The 18804-nt window shown below is 46.7% G+C and overlaps 1 pseudogene across 1 annotated transcript in view; it reads left to right on the top strand.

Moving 5' to 3' along the window:
* The window catches only part of LOC149341139 (secretin receptor-like), a 132323-nt pseudogene that overhangs the window by 42812 nt on the left and 70707 nt on the right, over positions 1–18804 (top strand). The window contains exon 3 of the transcript XR_016282874.1: positions 7730–7843. The product of XR_016282874.1 is annotated as a secretin receptor-like (transcript). The remainder of the gene's footprint in view (positions 1–7729; positions 7844–18804) is intronic.

Genomic DNA, 18804 nt, shown 5'->3' with positions numbered 1-18804 from the left:
ATGCGCTAATCAAAATTCTGAAACGGTATTTGCAGAAAGGTATAAATGCTGGTATTTTCGATCCCAGACCACTAGTGGCATAAAAATTCCTCGAAGACTAACCTTAGAGGAGCGCCGTAGGGTAACACTGCTCCGTAAATTTTTATCCCAGTAAGATTATTCACAGAAACTCGAGCACACTGAAGGCGGGCAAACCGCATTGTTGCAGCCGTTTACAGTGAAAACGACATGAAGGGTACCGCGTACAAAAGGAGCTTGGCCTTCTCCAAAGTTTTTTTTTTTTTTTACCGATAGAATCAAAGTTTTTTTTATGCTTGGAAAGGTGGCTGCGTTGCTCAGAAAGCCGCGAATGGAGGTCCTGAAGCCCTTTCACAATCAAAGTACCCGCGAAAAATGAACTGCCGTGATGTCATTTCTGCGACGTCTTTACATCCCTACCAATCAGAGCCGCGACTTCCAAAGGCCTGAAACGCGGCCGGAAAGCGAACACAGAAAGTCGACAGAACAGTGGTCACGGCGGCATGGTGCAAGTGCAGGCCACCCGCGCTGCGGAACACAGGACCCAAATGAGAGGTGGTGGAGCGTGAATGTGATACCACTCAGATGATTGAATGCACATCTAAAAGCGTATTCGCCTTTCCACTGCGCAGAAAACATGAAACACTACGCGCTCGCATAGAGCTTCACACGATGACGACGTGCATGCATGAGCGCGTCTGCATGAGCGCTTACTAAAAATAAACAAACAAAAACTTTGAAATTTCATAACGCCCACTCTCTGTACCAAGTAGCCGATTAGACGGCTGAAGTGAGAACGAAATCCCTTCACCTGCCGCGTAGCATCACACACACCGTGAATGCCGCTGAGAGCTTGCAGTTCTAAATTTGCCTTGTGCAAAGGCTACACGCAGCCTGAGTGCAGAGAATGCCAGGCGAAAGATTCAACGTTCGTATTTGTGACTGACCTTTGTCTTCGTATTCTATTTTGCGCTGTTTCGATTACGAGACTCTTCGCATTGTCGGCTTTGCACGTCCGAAGCAGCACAGATAATTGGCCCAATATTGGAAATGGCAGGCTTCACACTACTTTTCTCGTATTTCGACGGTAATTGCACATCGAGACGGTGAAATAGTGTTCATCCAGAAATTCGCGAATACGTCACTCGTCGCCGCTGCACTGATCTTCAAGTAGTGGCTCTACGTGTACTTCGCTTTCGCGTAAATTTCCGGCTAATGAAAGCGTTGTTAAATGACATATTTTCCGTCCGGTGGCCTTAACCTATCAGTCTAGCTTCATTTGGTATTTCCCTTTAGTGTCCCTTCATAATGTCTTAATGGCTTTCAGGGCATACTAAATTAAATAAAGCAGAAATAATACTGTGTTGGGCTCACGAACCGGCTTCAAGCAGGAAAGCCGCTCTTGGCGAGTGAAGCTCGTCAGAAGCGCTTAGAATCTGACCGGCAATATCAACACTAATCAAAACTAGGCCCTTGAAGACTGGAATCAAGTCATCTTTCATGTCCAACAATTTCGGACAACAATGTTCAAAACTGAAAACTGCAAGTTATTTTTACAGAGATATTGAAGGTAATGGTCGATTCTTCTGGTATGTAGCAAAATGTTTCTTTTAAAGTGTTTCCATCGATGGCATCGAACCGTTGACTCCCATATAAAACCAACGGGGAACGCTTTTGACGGTTGAAAATACTTTAGTAGCAAAAAAACTTCAAGACTGCCGCCGATTGATCCGCCGATATATTGATTGTTATAGTGAAATCTTACATTATATGAAAAAAAATGCGTTCACAAAAGGTTTCTCGCTAAAAAATGGTTTAGTCTAGAATTGTTAGATATGTAGTGATGAATCATATTTTACCTGTTGCTGGCACCAGCGCCTCCGTGCTTGGAGATGCGTGGCTGTCTGAGAGATTTACACTTTTTTGTTTAGCATTATTGCTTTGTAGGCGCTCTTCGTCGACTTTGTCGCAGCTACAAGAGATATGAAAGAAGTCAGCAGTTACTGAAGTTATGGAAAGCATCGGCGTGTGGGGCTATGCCAGGAAGATCTGGCAGTCGTTCGGGGGTTGACACCGACCCGTCGGCCGAGTGTTTTGACCAGGCTTGTGAGCAGATGCACGCCTTCTTTACTCTGGCATCAAAGCGTGCGAAAGCTCCAGAAGCGCCATCAGAGAGGACGTCTCCTCGTCGCAGTCTTTCCGTCCTTTGCCCGCCACTTTCTTTGTTCATGACGCTTTTCCACTTCTGCATTTTTATATATGCCGCCATTTATGAAGTGTACGGGAAAAACAGAAAAAAAATGAATCTATATTCGCATCGCTATGTATGAACTAAGCGCTGAAGAAAGCAGGAACTTTTATGAACCGCGAGATCATCTGCACTGTGCAAGAAGCGTATGGTGATTTGCGACACCACCGTCCAGGGAACGCGTCCCACCCCAACTCTGCTTTCTCCGTCTTGTCCATTTCACTGTTGACTCACGGCGCGCTCAAGCTACCGCCCAGAGTCGGGAAGTCTTTTCCTCTCTTTGTAGCCTTCTTATTAGGTCAAATTCTGTACCGCGGAACTAACTCCCCTGCAGTATCATCTCTCCAGGTCATCTGTATCTTTGCACTTGCAAACATCTCACGAAAGTTCGCTGGATTCACAGTCGTACACTCTGAACACAAATACGCCTATATGGGAGTAGAAAGAGCGTAAGCTGTCCTCCTAGCATACTCCCTTTCATAAAAGGGACCGCACTAGAGGACAGTTTAGTCCCTTTTTACTCCCTTTTGTTTAGAGTGTAGCTGCGGGACGGACTTTCCCGCTAATCAAAGTGGCGTTGTGGACTTTGGTTCCCGATAGGGGCACACTTTTGTTGCGAAAGCAACACTACGCGAGTCGTCGAGCCATTTCGCGGAGCTGAGGAAAGGCCATACTGCGCATGCGCGAGGACAGTCACGTCACAGGGCGCACAGCTGGCGCGCCGGCGCCGTCGCTGCACGGGTGACTCAGAGGTGTCGCCGCCACGCTCGCCAGTTGCGCATGCGTAGTAGCAGCGCATAGCTAGCGTGCTGGGGCCGCCGCCGCTGCCGCGCGCTCTCCATCACCTCTCTTTCTCTTTCTTCGTTGCCTTCGCAATCGTCCAGGTTTAACCAGAGATAAACCATTGCTAATTTTTTCGCTTTAACTGCAAAATACGCGTTTATGAAGAAGTGTCATCCCTCATTTTTTTTTTATTTCTTCTTCGCCCGTTTGGCACTGGGCGCTCTTAAAACACGTGGTGTGTTAAACTGCAAACAAGCTACTTACTGTGCCGGGAGTTTCGCCGTCTCTCAACAGGGGTGAAAAGTCAATGCAAAGCAACGTGAGGTTCCGTCTACTATGCTAATGAAGCTGAAGTTTTCAGGTTAAGCTTGGGTAGAGTCGCCCCTTCAAAGCCAGCCATGAAACTTGCAGTTTAGTGAAACTAAACGACTTCCGCGTGCCTTCGCGAAATGAATTATGAAGCGGCCTCTTTTCACTCTCTACTCTCAGAACCGAGAACTCGCGTTCTTAACTGCGCTCAGGAAAATACTCTTCTTCGTTCGTAAACAGGCGCGCACTTTGCTCTCACCGCACTAAATTATTAACGGGAGTGCAACTTACGAGTGAATATTTTTTCTCTTACACCGCTTCCAAGCTTCCTTGCATTATATGCAGGCATTCTTTCGCTACCTGCGCTAACCGTTTAATCCATTGCGCTCTTCCCTGTGGCATTTGTGCTCCTTTTTCACCAAGTCTGAGTCAAATTCTTGGTCCATTCGTCTGTTTTTGAGGTCAATGAAGGAAGACGCATCATCTCAGTCCTTAAGACATCAATGAAGAAGACGGCTGCCGCACGAAAACTAAATGGAGATTTTTGCTAGTGCTGTTGCCGCCAACTTCAACGTCTTCGCTTCAATCAAATCCAGAAGTCCTCACTTACTGCTGCTTGAGGCGAATGTCTAAACTGACAACAGCAGGTATATGCAGAGGTGAGGAGAAAAGAAATTGGAGGGGACCCTAAGGCTGGGAGTCCTCACCTCACTCCAGGCGCAGTGCTGCAGCGATTAGGCGACGCGCCACTGCCCTGCGATGGCAGGTGCTGCTACCGGCGGTGCTTGCGCGACCCAGGTTGCTCTTCTCGAGCAGCATTTTGCGACCAATCATTGCCTGCTACCTGCCACCGTAGTCACTTTGTTCACAATCTTGTGGGTAGGTTGTGATGACAGGTAGCCTACCTGGGTTGCTTCTCAGCACGTTTCTCGCTCGCAGCGCCAACGACGACGACGCTGGAGTTTCTGCGCAGCCTTAATGCTGGCCCGTTAAAAGTGATCATCTGTAGTGCCCACTAATACAGCGTGGTGTCTCGCATCCAAATCATCCACCTCGCAGTATCCTTTCTAGAGCTGTGCCTTCGAGACTCTGCTGCCTTTGAGGCATATTTGTTCGATCTTACCGGAGCACAGGGACATCTCTTTTCATTCATTTAACAGTGTAGCCGTGTTTTGGAGAAAAAGCTGTGGACTGTGTGCGTGTGCTGCAGCAGCACCGGTCTCACGAAGCATAGGGGACACCGGCCGCCGATGGCGACGACACCAGTGAACGTCTGAGTTGGGCTGAAACTTCGCTCTGGTACCTCGAGCTAGTCTATTGTGGCTGGCTCAAGACAGAATATCGTTCCCTGGCAGTGCTGCCAATAAATCAGCCATTACTTCCCTCCTTCCGGCCTGAGACTGGTTGACGCGACAATACTCCACCCCCTAGCGCCCCTATCGGACCGGGCACTCTCCGGTCCCAGGCATCCTCAGGGGCTGGAAATTGCACTTCCCGGCACCTACCAGTAAAAATGCATCTCCCACCTGCGAGCCTCCTCCCGCCTCCACCCTGCATCAACGTCCATCCTCCAGAAGCCTCAACCCTTCAGAAACCCACGCATCAGCGGTGCGCAAAAGCGAAGGCGAAATCAAGTTCAAAGGTGCGATGGAAAGCCAGTCAGTGTAAAAGCCAAATGTAGCGCAGTTTTTCGCGCCACTTCGTATGATCGATCACCTGCGCATTTTAAGCATGAAATGCTTTTATCTCTCGTTGTCGGCGCACCGCTGGCGATCTTGGCTTCAGAACGGAGGAGAACATGGAGCCGAACCTAGGCGAACATTGGCAAAACTTTCAGTTCACTCGCCCCTGGTGCCTACGTGCTGTGCTCCCGTCGAAGCAGCGCATGCGTCAACAACAACAGCGTATTCGTTGTCCCATGGCAGTACGCGGCGAGAAGGAGCCTGTAAGTTCTGCCCTGCAGCTCGAGAGGCGCACGGGTGGCCCTGGAGGCACTTCAAGAGCGAGGCGAATACGCCGCGTAAGTTGCCGTCATAACGTAATGCGCGCGCCGGCAAAGCAGGTCCCATGGCACCATCCATTACCACTGCCACTAACCTGGCCTCTAGTCGCGCGGGTCGCCATGCACAAAAACTCCATAAGAAGAGGAGCGCTGTCGCTCGCAAAGGATAGTTGAGGAAAGATAAGCCGCTGGCGCGGGACGCTACCCAAGACTGGAGTGCGGATATCAGTATCATTGAGCCGTCCTAGCATACCCTACGCTTTTCCTGCAGCGCGTTGTGTGCTTACGTCTACTCTAAACGGCGAAATAGACCGTGAGTTTTTATGCCTCTCATGCTCTTTCATGGCAGCCACTCATTGCAGAGTAGCGATAGGTCACGGGAATTACGTGTACATCAACCAAGCACCGAATCGCCGTAGAACGCCGTGGGTTTCGAGGTTTAAAGAATAAAGGTTGCTCAGGCCGTGGCTATAGCACTTTTCGAGGGGCATTGAGATTCTTGTACAGTCGCGGTATTCGCGAGAATCGTTTGGCGTTATGCCCAAAAGGTACGCTAAAAAACGCATTGCATATACTAAACAGCAATGAAAGAAATACTGTATTTACTGTCATAATGAACGGACTTTTTTTTTTTCCGAAAGTTGGACCAAAATCGAAGTGCATTCATTACGCAGAATAAAATATTCAGAAAAATTTGAAAGTGGCAAAAACCGGATCGCAAGTATGGTGGTGGAATAAAGAGTTCATCCGGTATGTGTCACTTTCAAAATAAAATAAAGCTCTCTCTTCTACACGGTACCAGTGATCGAGAGCGTAGTCAAACACTTTTAACTTAAAGCCGCCCGTATAGCGGTCCATATTGATCTGTAAAGAGAGCACCACTGCAGGTTACTTCAGCACAGCCCACAGAATTTAGCGCGAAACCCAACCGCAAAAAGTTGCTAGAATCTAATAAGTTAAATGAAAAAGAAAACTTTGGGACAGCCGTGGTTTCTGTCGATTCTCAGATTCCTTTCGTACTATTCTTATCGGCCTTTCGACCCGTAGTGTCATATACAGTAATGTTCACATTCCATAGATGGTAGTTTATAGCACGGCGTAGTATTGCGTAATTGTTTCGGCATTAAAGAAAGTTCGCCTCCTAGCGTTCATTTTCATCATCAGCTGACTACGCACCAAAAGAAATGCGTTCATTGCGCTAGAGGGAAAAAATGCATTTTTTTTACAGTCAAAGTAGGGATGCGTCGTTTACGCGAGTAAGTACGGTACATATCTGCGTTAAGAGGGGGATATACACCGAGACAGGGAATAACAATAGAAAAAGCGCGTATTTTTTCTAGCTTAAAACTGTCAGCATGCTACTCTGGGCAGGGGACGGCCTTTCAGGAAAGGAAAGTCGTAAAATAGTCTAAGGAGTTCCCAAAGTTCTCAGAGCGTAAGAAACATGTGGCTTCGTATTCTTTGTAGTGGCTCAGCAGCTCCATCTTTTGTTCAGCGTTCCGGGAAGAAATAAGCGCCAGAGAAAATATTTCATCGTCTTCCGGTGTCTCAGGCGTCCGTGAGAACCAGAGACTATTCTGCTTCAGCATCTCGGGAGAAAATGTTTTTTTTTATTATTATCATTATAGTAAACCGCGGGAAGTGCCCGTGAGAGCAAATACCTGTGTTATTTCGCATATCAGGACGAAAAAAACGGCTCAGGTTAATTTTCATTCCCGTGAAGCGATAACCATCTGCGAGAGCTGTCCTTTGCATGGTGGGCTTACCCTCTGCCCATGGTTGCGAGGAGTGCCTGTGCTCGCCGCCAGACACCGACCAACGCTCTAATGTCAGTCACGTGGAGATGAGGAAACGGCCAGGCTTTATACCCCTATATACGGTGCTGTCATGACGTGCCTGACGAGCTTATCGGCCCTAATCCCGTCTCCGTAAAGAAACTGTGCTGGGGTTGCCAGGTGAAATGGCAGAGTACATTCCGTGTCACTCAACCAGCATGTAGGCTGCGGCGGCGGGAGTAAGAGGGCCAGTGGTGGTTCCTGCGATCGGTCCGAGCTTGCCTCTGATTCGTCGTTTATTTCCCTACCTCCTGTTCCTTTCTTCACGACTGGCGTCACGTCCAAATGAGATGAAAACTAAACGAATCGTTACATAATGCGGCCTCGTCTGAGCAACGCTTGTGCCGGGGCCGGAGCTGTCGCCACTGCTGGTCGCAAAGCACCGCGCAGCATCTTTTGAAAGTGTCCGGCTGGCGGCGCCCTCAAAAGCGTCGTCGGTAACCGCAGAATAAAGCAACCTCGCTCAGCCTCGAAACTTTGCCGAGCAGCGGTCGGCGCAATTGTTCCAACGCTGCTTCTGTCCTCTTTGTGCAGGGAGCCTCATGTGTCCGCAGACGTGGGACGGCCTGCTGTGCTGGGAGGAGACGCCCGCCGGCACCGTGGCTGCAATGCCCTGCCCAAGCTACGTCTTCGGCTTCGACAACACAGGTACGAGGGTGCGGGCTCGATCGCCTGTGCCTTTCCTGTGGCCTACTTGTTCAATAGAGAGATAGCATAGCGTGACCCCCTTCCGCGGGTGCTACTGAGAACGGGCTGATTGGTCCCGACGCGGCAGGCGCGCATGCAGTCATGATAATGATAATGATGATGATGATGATGATGATGATAACGTCAAATACCGGGCAAGTGGCGCCATCTGACGCCCTTAGGGCGTTCTGCGCACGCGCATTGGCACCTCGCGGCAGCGGATCATGGTAGCGGATCGCGTTACGCTATGACTCTCCCAAAAGCATAAATTTTGCCTTAGGCAGAGAGAGAAGGCATTCTAATGAAGATCAGGGTGTCCTTACAAAGTGTAAAAGTCAAGAACACATTGCTACTCTGCGTTGTGCTGGAGGGACAGAAAGGCCCCGTAGCGAAAGAAGAGACAAGACATCAAAAATTTGTTTAAAATCTCAGAAGAAGCATCACTTACCAAGCTTGATAGAGAGGGAGTTCTTATGTCCACGAGGCCATTGTTGTGAAGCCTGGGAAATATAAAGAAAAAATATATCTGTTTGTTTATGTTTCACTTCCCAAATGAAGAGCTCGATTTGCATTTCGTTTAGTCCTTGTTTTGCTCATGTTCTATTGCCCATAGAACAAGTGTTTTGAAATTATTATTTGCTATCTTCGTTCTATACGCTGATGTCATTTGTATGCCCCTCCTGCTTGGGCCGTAAAGGCCTGCAGTATTGAATAAATAAATAAATAAATAATATGAGCTTGAAGTTTCTGCAAAGGAATGTGAAGACATAATAGCTAGCGCGAACAAACACAGGCAAAGAACATGGTAACAACAGGACCAACGCTTGCGTTCACCTGTAGTTTTCTCATTGTTTTTTCATACTCAGGCTGTTTCAGACCAGGTTATGAGCGCGCTTCCTAGAATATTCGCGCGCGTGAGGGGCAAACGCTATCTACCAAAGCACACACTAACCATGGCCGCCATTTTTTTGTTGCTGTTCCACGTGTCGGCTGCCTTCTTTTCTTATATTTTTTTAGGACAGAAAAGAAAATATATTGATATATTATTGTAGATATTTCCTTGTGGTCGCAATATAGCGGGAGCACAGCTCGCAGTTTTAGCTGGAATTCATGTTTTAAATGGGCAAAAAAATGTCAGGCCGTAACCAACCGCTGTACAGTGGTGTGAGAACTTCGCGGATCTCGAAGTAGTTCGGCAGCGCCGCCAGGAGTTCATAAACTAAACCACCTTATGAATGGCAGTGATCGCGATACACAGTCTTATTTTCGTTATTTCTGCTGGGAGAAATCTCTGCCGGCTTAACTTCTCTTGTAACTAGAGGTGGCGTAAATTATCAACAGAGATGGGCACCCTCACAAGGGCATCCTCATGATGGATTCAGTCGGTGAGGGTGAGGGAGAATGAGCGCAGAATAATTTGTGAGGTGAGGTCGAGACGCGGCAGAAGTGGTGAGGTAAAGGTGAGGGAGGGCAAAATGCACGGGTTGAGTTGAGGGTGAGGATGTGTCACAATGTTTGTTCCTGCCCTGGCCATTCGTTAAGTTTCCCGTCCGGAGTGCGCCCGATTCCAGGATATGTGGACGACGACCAAAGGATAATTACAAAACAAGAACTATCTAAAAGCGAGCTAGGACACGAACGCTTCCTTTGGACGGCCCTTCTGTTCGACCATACCCGGACGGTCCTACTTATGCTGCAAGACAACCACCAGATGCTCTTCTATCTTCCTCCCCGCTCACACGACCCCCGTGCGCGCGCCTGGCCGCTGACACTGCTGCACACGCTGCCGACAGGGGCTCACGCATCTGCATGGCGGCGACCGCTTCAAGAACAGGATGCTTGGTAGCTTCGCGTCGAACCCCGCGACACCCTGCTGAGGCGCAGCTCATTAAGAGGGCCTCGGCTTTCTCTTGCGTTTCTTCCCCAAGAATGCAGGGGTGGCTGTAGGGACTTGGGGCCCCCATTTCTTCACCGTTTCTTTTATTGAAGCAGATGTTAAAAAAGCTCTGCACCAAACTTCAGCTCGATCGCCCCGGACATTCCGTGAATAAGAGCGAATACTCAAGGTTGAAAATAGAAGCCTTCGGAATTAACAGGGCCCCTTCGATCGCCGTTACTGAAAGAGAAAAGGCACGCCTTTGTGCTATTGGAATGGTAATCGAACATGGGTTTTCCCTTATTCTGTTCTCGTCTTCTATGGTTTTTTATTTTATTTCGCCTTGCTTGCTAAAGCGATAGCATTAAAACTCCCTTTCTGCAGCTAGTGTGAGGGAAAAAACTCTGGAGAAGCAAACTAAGTGGGCCACCTAAGTCACGTGACCTTGTGACGTCATCACAACCTGCCCATCGTATTGTGAGCAAACTGACCACCGTGTCAGGTGGCAGTTAAATTGATGATTGGTCGCGAGAGGTTACTCGGGAACAGCAACATAGGTCGCACAAGCACCACTGGTGGCAGCTCCTGCCATCGCCGGGCAGTCGCGCATCGCTTAACCACTGCGCCACAACTCCAGGAGTGGTATGTGGACAGGTATCTATGAATTAAAGTCGAGAATAACTAATTCGACATATATGGGCATATAGTAGGGTGTCGTCAGTTCGGGGCATGATTTGCTGACCGTGGGCTCGCTCACAAAACCGCAGCCAGACCAGTAATGCCCAAGTACTCCACAAGGAGTCGAAGGTCTTGGAGGTGGTTGCAGCTGTGAAACAGGAGGCGCTGTAAAGTGTTGTTTGGTAAGCCTGGATGCAACTCTCCAGCAGCCGCCTAAGAATGGCTATTTAGAGCTTCGTGAAAAGTTTGGCTGCGCTTTTCACGGTCCCGATTCTCCGGCGTAGTGCATTGAAGTCGCTGCCATGAGGTACCAAATTGACCCGGCTCTTACCAGTGATCGGCTACAGCATGTGTTTAGCCCCTACGGCATTTCAAGCGGCTACTCTCGCCTACTCATAACTTCGGAGTGCGAAGCTTAAAAGGGACAAAGCTGAGACCGGACCCACTGCACAAGAGCTTGCGCCTAGTGCTACCCAGAAACATCGGCACATATCGGCAATAAGGAAAAATAACTAAAACGCTGAAACTGCTGATTATGACGGAACTCGAAAAATTTACCCATCTCTGTTTATGAATAGTAATGTTAAAACGATGTTAGTGCTCTCGACTGTAATTTTAATAAAACCTTTGCATCTCGGTTAATGTGAAGCTCATTATTACCACTCCACGCGACTTAGGTGGCGCAGCAGCAGTCATCTCAATAGATTTGCCCATGGTTGCTATACCAACTATATATCGAGTCCTCGACGTTATGGTTTGCAGACGCCGGCTACAACGAGAAAGTATGACTACCACGTGAAAAAATTATGTTATGCATTTTTCTGTCGTCTTCCTTCGCGACACAGCCGGGTATTCGTTTACTTGGGCAAGTATCTTTCGATTCTTGCACAGAAAATATAGTAGATAAAATTCAGTAGACTGCCCCTTAAACTGCATCTCTATCTGTACGCGCGTTCTAAACACAATGCACGCTACTGTGGATGCACTTTCTTTGATGGGTCTTCCAGCTGCAGCACGGCGCGCAAGGAAGCTTCTCTTAGCCAGGCACTTTTTGACGTGAGCGTGTGACTGCACCTGGAACGAACAGAGGCTATAGGAAGGCGAGAACTCTGCAACCTTGCAACCCTGTAACTTAATAGGCACTTGAAACCGGCTAAGCGATGACGCGATGACTGATGCGAAGAATGAAAAATTTTTGCTCACTGAGCTGTCCCAATTTAAGTGCGATTTTACTCGATCCGATTTCGTCCCAGACTCGTCGCTCTTGTTCATGAACAGAATAATTATCAGGTGAGGTGCAATCATGAAGGACGGGGCCAGTATCAGCGTTGACTGCTGTTAATTAACATACTGTCAAATGAGGCGACTAGGTGTATGGAGCCACAACTGAAATTCGCAGAAGCTGGAAGTCAAAGGCAAAAATAGGTTCGTCTTCTCTTTCTTCTTTAAACGATAACGCATTCTTTAAGTACGCAGTCTCAATATATATATATATATGTATATCCAGGGTGTTTCACCTAAGACTTTCTGCAATTTTTTAAAATAAGCTATTTGAATTAGATGCGCGCTTTTTCTGGCATAGCATTGTCAGTGGTGTAGTACATCATAATTCAACTAAGACATGCTAACTAGCAGGCACGTTAACCAATATTTAATAGTTAACTTTTAAACTATTACCGTCGGGCTCCTTAATTATTGAGAGGCATGCAGCCCACCGTAAGTAATGTCCATATCCGTTTTTGGAATTTCGAGAACGCGATTATCCTCGGCGCTGTGGCCCAACAAATTTCGCCTACATCGCGCCAAAATACATGCGGTTTGAGAAGCTTGCAGGCAAAGCAACCTCTCCAGTGAACCTAACTCGTCGAAATAGCCAAAATTTGTTGGGCCACAGCGCCGAGGATAATCGCGTTCTCGAAATTCTAAAAACGGATATGGACATTACTTACGGTGGGCTACATGCCTCTCAATAATTAAGGAGCCCAACGGTAATAGTTTAAAAGTTAAATATTAAATATTTGTTAACAAGCCTGCTAGTTAGCACGTCTTAGCTGAATTATGATGTAAGTACTACACCACTGGCAATGCTATGCCAGAAAAAGCGCGCATCTAATTCAAATAGCTTATTTTTAAAAATTGCAGAAAGTCTTAGGTGAAACACCCTGTATATATATATATATATATATTTCTGGAGCCCTCCACTACGGCGTCTCTCATAGCCTTAGTCGCTTTGGGACGTTAAACCTCATAAACCAAACCAACCAACCCATATATATATATATATATATATATATATATATATATATATATATATATATATACATACACACTTGAAGAACGGAGAGTGGGGAAGGAACTACTTTTCTTGTCCCCGAAACGTAAAGAAGAGTAATTTCTTCACCACGTAATTTCTTCACCAGGTCATGCACACTAGACCAAACTGCTGACGACAGTTCGCGTCATAAACCGAAAAAAAAAGAGGCGTTAAAGGCAGGAAAAGGAAGATAAGAACTGTGAGAAAAGTTAAACAAAAAATCAAGCATATAAAATAAGGATAAGAGGCTTCACATTTTTGCGACCCCTTGTAAAAAAGACAATATCACGCAAGTCGTTAACAACCCGTTAGATCAATTTCGTACTTCATATCTTCTCCGCAGTCGAATAAAAATGAAACACTTCCGCGGACGCGATATTCGAACAGGCGCACATGGAAGGCAGAATCCTTTTAGTTCACATGTACTTAAGAATAACACGTTATTTAAATAGCAAGATGAATGAAGGCATATGCGAGCACAAAAACAAGCTATAATCATTGGTAGTTGGCATACTGTACATATCAGCTCGAATAATAGACTTTAATAAACAATGAATCATATTTCGCCAAAATGCCGGTCAGGAATAAAAATAACAAAATTCATAGCGCGTATCACCGTAAGCTAATAAATGTGTAAGCATTTTTTTATATAAATAGCCCGTAATGTTTTAATAGGGCATATAATCATGCTAATTTGTGCAACGTTCGCTAACGTAAGCTAAATGATTTTTACAAGATCTTATGAAATTAAAATGAACACCGAAATAATTGACACCTGAAATGTCTGGCATATAGGAGAGCATGCATGATCATTACCCCGAGAAGAATGAAGAAATACTGGAATGGTTACTGAAAAAAAAATTAAGAGGGTGGTGTAAACATGTTAGTCTAAGTTTATTTTGATTAACCGAAATAAAGCTATATTGCACTTTAACTCATGACATTTATAGCGTCCATTTGTAGTTTAGCGACGGCTTGATCGTAATTAACATGTCGCGATACTAAAAGAGTGTCATGCGCGTACTCAAAGACCTGGAAATGATAACATTTTTGACTGAGGTCATTAACATATACGTCAACTACGAGGCGTGCTAAAATAGATCTGTGCGGAACTTCATTGGCCAGCTGTGCAGGCTCGCTTTGAATATTTCTAGTTACCTCTGACTTGAGCTCTAGCACACAAATAATTATCAAGGAAAAAGAGGAAATTACCTCGGAGGCGATAGCTACAGAATTTCTGGAGTAATACATCATGGTCCTCGGTATGAAAAGTTTTCATTACAAGCAAATTTAGTCTTGCTCAGAAAACTCACCTAACGCTAACCCAGTGCCATTCCCGCAGGAAGATTCATATTGTTTAGGCTATAACCATGCTACGAAAACGGAAACTAAACGGCCCATATAGCCAGAGAAGCAGAGTGTGCTCGCAGTGGACTGTCTACAGCGAGAAGGCTCGGAAAACGGGTAGCTGCAATGACCTTGGCAACTGAATCCATGAGCAGCATTGCGTAGCCTAACGGGCCGCGCATCCAATTTTCGGCAAAGTGCGCGACATCATCAAACCACGCGCTGAAACTGACATTGCAGACATAAAGTCATTTCAGAAATCTGTCGACGAACGTTTTGAAGGTCTTGAATCTCGTGTGACAGCGCTCGCCGCTGCTGCGTCTCCGGTACTGTGCGAAAGGCTGCGTACTGAGATTGATTCAACTTTTGCCGTTGCACAGTTAACTGAGAAAAATGTTCACTTGGAAAACAGATCTTAGCGCAAAAAAAAAATAATATAATCTTGCATGGCCTCCCTGGAGACCCGAACGAGGATTGCGAGGGCTTATTGGAAAAAGTGTGAAATTCGAGAATTGAGCGCTGTCATAGGATTAGTAGGCAACGCGCTGACCGTCCGCGTCCTGCTGTCCTAAAAATTTTGAATTATTCTGAGAAAACTACTTTCCCAAAAAAACGTTCAAAAATAACCGAAGATTGCTCCTTCAATGTTCGTTTACTCTGTAAAAAAACTTTGCGATGCGTCCCAAGTATTTCCTGACAATGATTCTGGGGTGCAGCTGTGCTTGAATTACATTCATAGGCGCAACCCTAAGCCTGCCACCCCGCAGTCTGCCGCCTCTTTCCCCGTTGAATTCCCAAGTGCGGGCATGAGAAGTTGTCCGTATTGATGGTTTATGAGGGTTTAACGTCCCAAAGCGACCCAGGCTATGAGGAACGCCGTAGTGGAGGGCTCCGGAAGTTTCGACCACCTGGGGTTCTCCAACGAGCGCTGGCATCGCACAGCACACGGGCTTCTAGCATTTCACCTCCATCGAAAATGCGACCACCACGGCCGGGATCGAAACTGAGTCTTTTGAGTCATAGATGCCGAGCGCCATAACCACTGACGAAAGGGTCTTCAACGTCTGGGTATGACAGGCACTGTGCCTCTCGCACCTAGGCATTGAAGACATTTCCTTCATCAGAAATCCTGAGACAGTGTCAGTTTCTTCAAAATGAGTGTGCCTTGCATTCTTCAGCAGGACTTGCATTCTTCCCTGCCACAAGGCGCTGTGACCGCATAAATAAGCAATTGCATTTATCGTCATGAAGTCACGAATTTCCAGAACTCTTGTGGTATGAATGTTAGCTTGTTTCTAGAAATGCTCAGTCTTTTTTACAGTCCACATTCGCTAGTGTAGGCAACAGCAGGCTTTTCATCCAAAAACAAGGTGTATGAAAAGGATGCAGTCTCGCCACTTCCTTCCTTAGTGACATGTTCTTAGCCTCGTGCGATAGACGACTTCGAGCCAAGCTTGATGATGGCTCCGTCATTAAAGTTATGCGTTATGTTGATGAATTCTTGGTTTTTATCGAAAAGCTGACACCCAACAAATAGTTGCTCAGATTTTTTGCGTGTTTAGTACCAAACTTAATACTTTACAACTGACCACAGAGTTTCCTGCTGACAACAAAGTGGGGTTTTTAGATCTGGAACTTGTACTTCGGACGACCATTCATGTTGGATGTACTCCTCGCGCTGCCAGAAGAGCCTTCTGCCCTTCCTGTCGGCCCACTCTAAGATAGTTAAGTGTGGTATAGCAAAAACTTGCACGAAAGCCGTTCTCCGCAGGTCATGCGTACATAAAAAATACCGAAGACACTTTGGAAATTCTAAAGTGTGCTTGGCGAAAACCTTGTGGTCAACCTACCGCCGCTTCACCAAACCGCTTGGCGCGTGAAGGCCTACCACATGTGCGGTTTTTATTGTCTTTGGCGACTATGGTCGCTTTTTTTTTATTGTAGTTTTAGAACGCAGCTCTTTGGCGCCCGTATCGCGGCGTCGTCGTCGCCGTTGTCCGTTGGGCGTTCATTGTGTTCATTGGCGTAGGCGTTGACGTTTTACACGAGCGCGCACACGCTTCGGCCCGAGCTTTTCTTCCCCGGCATCCTTCTACGTCCTCCCTTCCTGATTCTGGCTCCCCCTCTCCGCTAACGACATATTCAGAAATATTGCAACATTTGCGCCTTGAAAGGCAGACACTTCCGAGGCCCGCTAAGGGTCTCAGTAAATCAGAGGAATGTCACCTTCGCAGGCTACAAACTATGTCTTTCAATAACCCAGCTACGCTTCACGCCATTGAGCCCGAGTCCTTTTCGGCACAGTGCAAATTTTGTGGCCAGAAGGCAAACTTGTACCACATGGTATGGGCTTGTCAGAAAAATGACAGCATTGAGATCATAAATCAGCCAACGCGGGAGGGCTGGGAGGCGGCCCTGTCCAGCTCGGACCTCGAGGAACAACGAGCCCTCGTCGCCAGAGCACGGGCAGCGGCTTTCACCAACGGCGTCCCGGACTAGGGACCCGATCAGCCTTCCCTTCAACTAAGGCTTTAATAAACGTTTTCATCATCATCAACTCCGATCATTTTAAGGAAAGGAAGCGTGCATAACCGGCTCCCTGGGTCAACGGACGCCTGAATCTCGCTGTTGTGTTGTTGATGCGGCCGTATGAGCCGTTGCCTAGCAACCGTCGTGGTGGACACCCTAACCGCACCGTACAGGAAGGGAGGAAGTGGGAGTGAAAGAAGAAAGACAAAGAGGGTCCGTAGTGAAGAAAATGAAAATTGTATTTGAGGAAAGGAAATTGCATTAACTGTCTCGCATATCTCGATGGACACCTAGCTGTCATCAGTTTGTAAAGGAAGGGAGGAAGTGGTAATGAAAGGAGAAACAGAAAGAGGGCCCGTAATGAAGAAAATAAATTTGAGGAAAGGAAACGAGGAGGAGAGGCCACATTTGGCACGATTCCAGCGCAAGGACGGGAACCGCGAGCATGGACGGACACCGCGAGCATGTGCTATTAAAGGCTTTAGCCTTAAAACAGCATTGATGCGCAGGTCACCAGGCTTACCGTTGCAGGCTACCCGATGAAGATCTTGTTGAGCGTAGCTAAGTCAATACTTCTGAAAGCAGGATTCAAAAGGTTGCGCGCAAACTAAATAATAACATCATCGCGTGCATACCGTATGTTCACAAATTCGCGCACAACATGAAAAAGATTGTGATCAAAGCCGGCGTAAAGCTTCTTTTTTCTGCCAGGAATAAGTTGGGAGGGCTGCGCAAGAGATTGAACCAAGAAATTAGAAAGAAGGTATGTCAGAAGAAACAGCGAAAGAAATTTGCTAACTGTTGTTGTGGCGTTGTTTATAAGACTCTATCATGCGGCCCATTTTACATCGAGGAGACCAGATGGTGCGTCAGTGAGCGACTGCGCGGACACGCAAAAGACACAGAAAATCATTCACGCCGAAATAACATAGTCACTCATTCCGTGATCGCAAAGACTGTTAGGCGTTCTTGAACCAGACCAACATCATGGCGCAAGCTTTTGACATACATGAATTAGGTGAGACTTGTGTCAGCCAACCGTCTGTGGCTCTATTCCCAAAGGAGCTGTCCTTTCTTAATTAGTGACTGTTTTGTTAGCTCCCGGGTGTATGCCACGATTTTGATAGCTCCCGGATGTATGTAACGATCTTGATTGTGCCGATTTGTTTCCCCTCTGTGCTTTGGCTTGCCCTGCGGTTATATATTGCCGCCCTTTTTTCGCAATAAACCATTTCGTTGCTAGTCAGCGCTTGTGTATGTCTTCTTATTCTCTCGTCCCGTTTATCAGCGTTCCTTCGTTGTTTCGTTCAACACGAACCAACCAGCCAGAGTTAGCCATATTATTGCGGTAGAACGTTCTTGCGATCTAGTTGGTTAGTAGGTTGCGGGCAGTTTACAGCCAAGCATGGTGATGGTGATAGGATAAAAGCATGAGATGAAGAATGTAATAGCAAGCATGACAGGGTGGGAACCATAAGGAGCAAATGTATAGGTGAACATTATAGCCAGATGAAAGAAAACATTCTAGGGCCTTAAAACAGTTTACGGCCGAGCATGGGACATGAAACACATCAATAAATAATAAGCGGCCTTCTAAAGAAAAGCGATTTCTTTCTGTGAAAGGGAAATATATGGAGTGCTGACACAATTTTCGCCAGTTTTTATAATGTGAAAAGCTTCGATGACCTCCCTTTCGGTCTTGTCTTTGAATCTGAACAAAAACGTGTGGTTATGAGAGACCGGAGCGCAAGGCACTTTTTTCCTACCATCTTTGCCTTGGCATTTCTTGCACTGGTGTGCTAGGCGGCATGCCAGGCTGCAAACTGTTTTTCCGGCCTGAAAATGTATTCTTTTATCTGGTTTTAATGTTCGCCCATGCACTTGTTCCTTGCTGTTTCCATCCTGTCATGGTCGTTTTTATATACTTCGTAGCATGCTTTTATCCTAACACCGTCGCCTTTATCTTCGTTGATTGTTGTTTGCCATTATGCAGTCTACAATGTCACGTCGCGTTTTATTTTCCCCTCACCTTCGTATAGGTCGATTGTTACTCTCGGTTCTTGTTTTTATTTTATTTTATTTTATTTTGCTTTGGCATGGAGCTCTTAGAGACAGGATGTCTGATTTCCCACTACTTCTATCTGGCCTCCCCCAATGAATCGATTTTGTTTCTTGAGT

This window comes from Amblyomma mixtum, chromosome 5, assembly GCF_055824585.1.
Source record: "Amblyomma mixtum isolate Tamu chromosome 5, ASM5582458v1, whole genome shotgun sequence".
Taxonomy (NCBI): domain Eukaryota; kingdom Metazoa; phylum Arthropoda; class Arachnida; order Ixodida; family Ixodidae; genus Amblyomma; species Amblyomma mixtum.
Note: the sequence above shows the minus strand (reverse complement) of the source record. Positions and strands in the feature narration are given on the sequence as shown.